The sequence below is a fragment of the Panthera onca genome, chromosome E3 (assembly GCF_046562875.1).
Source record: "Panthera onca isolate mPanOnc1 chromosome E3, mPanOnc1 haplotype 2, whole genome shotgun sequence".
In the NCBI taxonomy this organism is placed as follows: Eukaryota; Metazoa; Chordata; class Mammalia; order Carnivora; family Felidae; genus Panthera; species Panthera onca.
The window spans coordinates 22,536,222-22,545,038 of NC_138354.1; positions in this window are offsets into that span (position 1 = coordinate 22,536,222).

The window sequence follows — 8,817 nt, forward strand, 5'->3', positions numbered from 1 at the left end:
TTTATTTTAATGTTTATTTATTTTGAGAGATAGAGACAGTGTAAACAGGGGAGGGGCAGAGAGAAAGGGAGACACAGAATCTGACCCAGGCTCCAGGCTCTCAGCTGTCAGCACAGAGCCGGATACGGGCCTCGAACCCACAAAGTGTGAGATCATGACCTGAGCCGAAGTCGGATGCTTAACCGACTGAGCCACCCAGGCGCCCCTATTTATTATTTTTTTTACATTTATTTATTTTTGAGAGACAGAGCCAAGCAGGGGAGGGGCAGAGAGAGAAAGACACAGAATCCAAAGTGGGCTCCAGGCCCTGAGCTGTTAGCGCAGAGCCCCAAAAGGGGCTACGAGTCATGATTGGTGAGATCATGACCGGAGCTGGTCAGAAGCTTAACTGACTGAGCCACCCAGGAGCCCATCCTGAACTTGGTTTAAATCAGTCATCGTCTGGAAAATCTTCCTGAGACCACTTTATCCAAATAGGATGGCCACAGTTCTCTGTCTCTTTACTGTTTTAATTTTTTCCCAAGCATTCATTACTACTTGACATGGTATATATTTATTTTTTAATTTTCTGTTCCCCACCACAGCAGAGAATAGGGATTTTATCTCTTTTGGTTATGCGATATACCCAACTCTTAGAACCCCAGCCTTGGGGTGCCCAGTGGCTCAGTCAGTTGAGCATCTGACTCTAGATTTTGGCTCAGGTCATGATCCCAGGGTCGTGAGATTGAGCCTGGAGTTGGGCTCTGAGCAGAGCTTACTTGGGATTCTCTCTCTCTCCCTCTCTCTCTCTGCCCCTCCCCTGCTCAGGCTCCAAATCTCTGTCTTTCTAAAATAAATAAATAGAAAAAGAAACCCAGCCCGGATATAGTGGGCACTCAATAAATGTGTTAAATAAATACATTTTTATGTGATCCATAGAAAGATCATGGCAGTAAGATTTTGGCAAGTCAAGGGCAGCCCTGGAGATACAAATACAATTTAATTCAACCACATCATTAGCATCAGTGCTTTTCCGCAAATAACAAATTGCTCCCACCTTTATCTTCTTTGGTAACCAAAATTTTCATGCTCTAGGGTCCATTTCAGAATGGCTGCTTTTCTAGAAAAATCTGTTGAATGAAAGGGGGAACATTACATCTGATGAAAGAAAAGGTGCACAGGAAATGATGTATTGTTATCTGTATTCACCACTCTAAAGTGGTAATCTATGTTCTTTCACTGCTCCTTGGCTAACTCTTCAGACTTAATTCAATGCTAATTTAAATCAGCCTGACAGAACTCAAAGGGAACCACATCCTTAGGGTAGAGTGTATTAGCATCCTGCCAGAAGATGAGTATGTGTCCTTGGAAAAACCATAGTCCGTGTTATGATTTGTTCCAATGGTTCTCTTCAGCCAAGAGCCCTTCACAAAGATTTTGGAGCCCTCATTCTGTATCACATCAAACAGGTCAAAATTCACCCACAGCCGCATTAAATGGCGCTTGTGATGGGATTTCACTCAGTTGGTGGCCTAATTGACAAAATGTTACATTTGGTTCATTTCATTAAATCCCTCAATGAATCACAACTTTGTAAATTTCCATTGGTAATATGGAGCTGATTTCCCTGCCACTTCTTACCCCCCCCCCCCCCCCAATATTCTTGTAAGCCCTGGAAAAGCCTTTTGTACTGCACCTACCTTTCCAAGCTTCTTGTATGTAGCAACTCTGGACCTCCCCCCTCCTAGGATTTTAAACTTTGGTCATTCCCAAACCCACTGTACCGTCACATCTCCACCGAACATATACACTTAGTAAATCTCCTACCTTATTTTAGTATGCCACAATTTCAGTTTCAGTGAACAGAACTGGGAGACCCAAGAAACTCCGGCAGTCACCTGCAGGACACTTGTGCTACGATCCAGGCTCTGGAAGTTAGAATGGGATCTGTCCTGCCCAGGCTGCTGTATATGTTTATGATCTAATCCCACTAAGTGCCCCAACAGTGGTCATGTTACCAGATTCTGAGTCTGGCCTCCAGGTTGTCAGCCCAAATTCACAAAAGATAGATCCTTTATATCACCAATGCATCTTCCCCAGATGGTTGATTACCTTTATATTTTCTTTAATATTGAAGCCTACAAAAAGCTTTGCATTTGAGAGAGAGAGAGGAAGAGAGAGAGAGAGGGAATCTTTTTTTTAATGTTTATTTTTGAGAGAGAGAGAGAGAGAGAGAGCGCAACCAGGGGAGGGGCAGAGAGAGAGAGAGGGAGACACAGAATCTGAAGCAGGCTCCAGGCTCTGAGCTGTCAACACAGAGCACAATGTGGGGCTTAAACCTGCGAAGTGTGAGATCATGACCTGAGCTGCAGTCGGACACTTAACTGACTGAGCCACCCAGGATCCCTGAGAGAATCTTCAGCAGGCTCCACACTCAACGCAGCGCTCAATGCAGGGCTCAATCTCACAACCCTGGGATCACAACCTAAGTTGAAATCAAGAGTGGGTTGCTCAACCAGTAGCCACCCAGGCCCCCCAGGTTTTGCATTTTTATGCAGTAAAGCCCATCAATGTTTATTCCTAATGTTTTTCGCCTTTCCTTGTGCATGGTAAAAAGTAGTTCCTAGCCACTCAGCACCCACCTTAGATATTTATTTGCTTCTGTTTCTTCCCAGTTTATGTATGGACATCATGATTTTATTTAAAAAAAAATTTTTTTTTTTACTGTTTATTTTTGAGACAGAGACAGAGCATGAGCAGGGGAGGGGCAGAGAGAGAGGGAGACAGAATCTGAAGCAGGCGCCAGGCTCTGACCTGTCAGCACAGAGCCCAACGTGGGGCTCGAACCCACGAAGTGTGAGATCATGACCTGAGCTGAAGTCAGACGTTTAACCGAGTGAGCCACCCAGGCACCCCTGGACATCATGATTTTAAATTAAACTCTGTAATCTCCTTGAATTATTTGTGTATAGTGTATAACATAAAGCAAAGACCATTTTATCCCTTTTAAAATTGTGAAATATATTGTTGTGAAAGGGAGAAAAGCACAAAATATGTATTATGGTTTGATGCAAATTATACATGTGTTTTATAAAGGGAGTTTTTATCTTTTGTTTTTTTAAATTTTTTAAAAATGTTTATTTATTTTGAGAGAGAGATTCAGAGACAGAGCGCAAGCAGGCCAGGGGCAGCGAGCAAGTGGGAGACACAGAATCTGAAGCAGGCCCCAGGCTCTGAGCTGTCAGCACAGAGCCCAATGCAGGGCTGGAACCCACTAACTGAGAGACCATGACCTGAGCCGAAGTCAGAGGCTTAACCGACTGGGCCACCCAGGCGCCCCTATCTTTTGTTTTTTTAACTATTTATATTTTATGGCATTTCCTAACAGATGGAATGATTGTAGTTTTCGTAAGATTTTTGCAACAGTTTACTTGAAATTTTTCATTTTGTCTTCTTGGCAACATTTTAAAGCACACTTAATTTGCTTAATTTATTGATTGACCTAAAGTTAAAGGTTATTGATTGACCATAGGAACTTATTTTTTCTGAACAATCTATAGTATCCCCATTAGTCGATCATTTATTCATTCAACACTCATTCAACTGGAAAAATTATAAAAGTTGACAAGACCATATGCGGGAGATGGAGATCAGTGGGATCCCCTATGATCACCGGGGGGTATACTTCAGAGCAGTAATTTTGGGAAGTGATTTGGCATTCTCTTGCAAATTTTAGCACTACTATACATTACTATACCCTATGAATCAGCAATTGCACTCCTGGGTATATAACCAAGGCAAAATTTGACTCATGTACTTACATGAGAATTTCATGGAAGCTCTCTCTCTCTTTTTTTTTTTAATGTTTATTTATTTTTGAGACAGACAGAGACAGAATGCTCCAAGCTGTCAGCACAGAGCCCGATGTGGGGCCTGAACTCACAAGCTGTGAGATCATGACCTGAGCCAAAGTCGGACGCTCAACCGACTGAGCCACCCAGGCGCCCTGGAAGCTCTCTTTTTAATAGCAAAAATCTGAAACAGCCTGAATGCCCATGAGAGGGCAATGGATAACTACATTACAGTCTGTCCAGATAATGGAATGTTCTATACTAGTGAAAATAAATAAAATACCAGTCTATGTAACGACACAGCGATGGACTCTTTTCGGCTATTCTTGAGTCAAAAAAGCAAGTCTCAGAAGATGGCATAAAATACCCTTTCTATGAATTTCAAAATACCCTTTCTATGAATTTGCTTTTAAGCAAACAATACATCATTTAGCTAGGCATGCAAATGTAACACATCTGAAAACTAGCAACCAGGACATGTGACATTCGGGACAGTGATCATGTCTGAGATGGGAAAATGATACGGGTAAGGAGCCCAGAGGAGATATGAATTATCAGCAATAAGCTAGTTCTTGGGTGAGTTCAGAGGTAATCGTTACTGCACTGAAAATAAACAAAGAATAGTTAAACTAAAAGGGCATAATAATAATAATAATAAGAGGTCATGAGATTAGGACCATGATTAATGCATTGATGTGCCCCTGAGATTTTATCTCTCCTTTCTTCCCATCACCAGCAAAGAATCTCACAGAAAAAATGAAGTCTCTTTCATAGAAACAAAAAATAGGTTAGCTCCTTAAACTCTTTTGCAGCACTGAATGCCATAACTGTAAATAAAACTCGTGTTTAGCTTATACGTTTATAATTTGGTTCTCGTTTTCTTGGCGTTCAGAAACAATCAGAGAGGGGACTTGGCCATCAAACTCGTGGAGACCTGAGGACCCGGGATCAGAACATGCCACCAGTGACCTCAAAGCCCCTGCCTGCAGGGAGTTTACAATAAATAAAGGATTTTTAGAGGCTCCAAAACTTGCTGTGTGACCTTGGGAAAGTAACTTAACTTCTCTGGCCCTTGGTTTCCTCCAGGGCCCGTTTCATGGGTCCTATGTGATTGTGCCTGGTGCAATGCTCTGCTGTCATCATCTTGATATTCCTCATAATTTTCATTTGTCGTCTTCATTTTGCTCCGAGTCCCTCAAATTCTGTAGCTGATCTTGGTTTCTTGACTTGTGAAACAGAGTTAAAATAGTACCTTTCTAGAAACAGAAACCAGGGGTTACAGGACGGGGAAGTGAGGGGATGATGTTCAATGGTTATAAAGTTTCATTTTTGCAAAAACAAAAAGGAACACAAAGAATTCTAGAGATCTATCGCATAACCACGTGAATATGCCTAACACCGCTGAACTGCACACTTAAAAATGGTTAAGATGGTAAATTTTATGTTATGTGTTAAAAAAAAAAAAGAAAAAAAAATAGCACCTTCCTTATGAGGTTGTTAAGACAATTCCATGACAGAGCCTGGCACAGAAGCGCCGTGGACATGTTGTTGGGATAATAAATGCAAGTGGCAAATGCTAGAGAGGTTTCTTTGAAGTTGAACCGCTTCCAACTGGGATAAACATAAAAACAAAACAGCTAGCATTTGCCACTCGCGTTTCCTATTCACCACCCTGTGCCAAGTACTTTTAATACAGACTTCCTTAAATCCTCTCAAGAACCCTGTGAATGGGTCCCAGTTGGTATCTCTATTTTAGAAATGCAGCAGTGAGGTTCAGAGAGGTGAGGTCATGTGCTTGAGGTCACACAGGAGCCGCGATTTAAAAAGGGGTGTGCCTGCATGGGAAGGGCATTCTCTAAACCACTGACTCTGTTTTATTGCCAAGGCATCCTAGAGAGGGGCCCATGGAAGGGTGCCCTGTCTTCAGGTACGAGGAGCAAAGCCGGGGGACTGCCAACAGACTGTCCGTTGGCCCTCCTCTGTCTGTCTTCCACGTACCCTCTTTGGTCGTGTGCTTTTATCTTGTCTCTGCTCCTAGATGAAGCTCCCAGACCTCCTCATCTGCCTCATCTGTGTCTTTTGTAAGGCACCTGGCAGGTGCTGGGTAATTATTTGGGAAGCCCCAAAAGGACTCTTGATAAGTGGTTCTGCGTGGCTTCTCCGGCAGTAACAAGCTTGGCAGATTAAAGCAGGGCAGTGGCCTCGAAAGTCCCCTCAGACTCCTGAACCTCCCTTGAGGAAGTGCAAATGGGGACGCTTGTCAGGCTCTGTGCGTGCCCCTCCCCGACCCTGCTTCCGGGACGCCCGATCTGATGGGCCTGGCACTGTGCTACGTGCTTCACGTGTTCTACCCCATTTCACCTTCCGTGCCCCTGTGAGGTAGGTCTGATTCTTTTCCTGACTTCACGCAGGAAGACAACAGGCCCCTCAGAGAGGAGCCCAAGGTCACACACTGCAGAGGTGAGGCCGGGGTCACAGCTAGGAGTGACAGAGCCAGGATTCAAATCCAGTCGGTGAGCTTACTCTCCCGGCCAGGTGTTCCTGGTGGCGTGTGTTACACCTGTGCCTGTTCGGGGACACAATGTGCCTTCAGTTTGCTGGCTTTGCTGCTGGAGGACACTGGTCTGGAGGACGGGGGTGGGGGGGTGGGGGTAGGGAGACAGAAAGTGCTGATGGCAGAGGCTCTCATTCATCTCATAGATACTCACGGAGTGTTCTAGACGTGGTTCCTGGCTGGCTTCTAGCATTCAGGACACAGCAGGGACGGTGACGGGCAGAGCATTCGCTCTCCTAGTGTTAGAGAGATAAAGTAAACACCTAGAGGAGCAAAGGGGAGACAGTTACGGAAAGCCGTATTATGAAGAAAATAAGACAGGGTTAGCCAGATGGAGAGTGAGGGGGCAGGGAGAAGAAGGGAGACTTTACACCAGACGGATGGCCTCTGTGAGGAGGTGACCTTGAAGCTGGCATTTGAATGCCAAGAAAGAACTAGCCGTGTGAGGTGCCAGGGGAAGAAGTCTCTAGGTAGGATGAATGGCAAGTGTAAGAGTCTTGAGGTGACATTCATGACAGTCAAAAGGCTGGTGCGGCTCAAGTGTGGATCGTGATGGGGAGTGACTGGGCTCAGGTCAGAGATAAGCAGGGGCCATGTTGGACCATAAAAGCTCTTTAAACAAATAATTTTTTAAAGTGTTTATTTATTTATATTGAGAGAGAGAGAGAGAGAGAGAGCGAGAGAGAGAAAACGAGTGGGGGTGGGGCAGAGAGCGGGAGAGAAAGAATCCCAAGCAGGCTCCGGGGCTCAAACCCATAAACTGTGAGATCATGACCTGAACCGAAATCAAGAGTCAGACGCTTGACCTACTGAGCCACCCAGGTGCCCAGCGCCCCCCACCCCCTCCACCCCCACCCATACTAACAAATTTTGATTTGAGAGAGGAATGTCCTAAAGGGGTATGAGAACTCAGGGCCAGCCTATTTTAACGTTCAGGGCCATCTGACTATGGCTGGTTCCATGGGTTCTTACCATCCAAGTTACAGCTGAACTCTGCCTTCTGAAACATCCTGGGAGTTTCCAGGAAACTGAAGGAGCTCGGGATAACACGGTGTTGTCAGGTGTAGTTTACTTAAAAGACCGCGACGTTGGGTGACACATCCACCGTGGCTCACAGTAGCTCTCGCACTGGTCACATGACCGGGTATAGCTTCAGACAGGTGGAGAAGGATGATCCCAGGACGGCTGTTTCCCCCTGAGGCAGCTAGAACCTGTTCCTCCTGACATGCGGGCTGGTGACATAGATGTGTCAGGAATGGGTCAGAGGCAACCCTAATAGTCCAGTCCTAGAACTTGGTGAAGAGCCGGTGAGTCAGGAGAAGGAAGCCAGCGTGGGGAATGCCTGTGTTCCAGCACCGACCGTGCCGAGGCATGGAGGTTGATTGCAAACGCGGAGGCTGGGGAGTCTGACTCAGCAGATATTTGCAGGACTGGCACGTGAGTCTGACGCACGCAGGATTAAGACCCCCGTTCCAGGGGCACGTGGCTGAGCTCCCGGATGCAGACGCCACAGCCTCCGGCCGAAGCCGGGCTCCGCCACTGCCTGCAGGAGGGCACCGAGCGAGTCGCGTAAGCTCACCGTGCCCCAGTCTCCTCATCGTCAAATGGAGCTGATGATAATAGTACCTCATTCATAGGCCGTTGCAAGGAATAAAGCCCCTGAGGGCGGTCCCTGCACGAAGTACCGGCCACGGTTGCCCATTTCATTGCCCTTCGGGACTGCCTCGTGAGGAAAGTCTCATGATTATTCAGATTTACAAATGAGAACTGAGGTTAAGTGACGTTTCCAAGGTCATAGTGAAAGTGTTTTTATTTCAAAACAAACAGGAAAAACAAACAAAGCCAAAACAGAGGCCATTCCCAAATGCTCAAATGATCTGGGGTCCGATGGGCCGGTATCACCTACTGCTCTGCAGACAGGAGGCAGAATGACACCTTTCTTGCAGGGGTGTCTGGAAGGTGAAATGTGGCAGTTAAAGAGTGAGGCAAAATTCCGCTCCCAGTCATGGCTGCCGATCTCCTCCCAGATGGATCCTGTGCAGACAATAACATTCAACTGGACAAATCGCAAAATCGCAAACCCCACCCCCCATACAAACTCAAACTGTCTGAAGACACTGGGGAACAACCCAACACAGGGAGGTGCCAGAGGGATGTCGTCACTTGGAAGAAAGGGACACGTCCAGGGTGAGTGTCCCGTTTTCAAAGGTGTGGCAAATCTGTGCCGAGAGACGGTGGCCCAAACTCTGCCAGGACACCTGATTTTACCTGCCGGAAGAGCCAGAGGACAGGGGGGTGTGCAAACAGCCCCGGGGTGTTGAGTCGGGAGTCCTGGAAGAGGAACATCGAGAGGAGGGGAGCCCCAAATTCTCTGTATGAGCTCTGCTCGCATCTCTAGCAGAACGCTTGTATTCAGGGCTAAAGCTAAGCAGA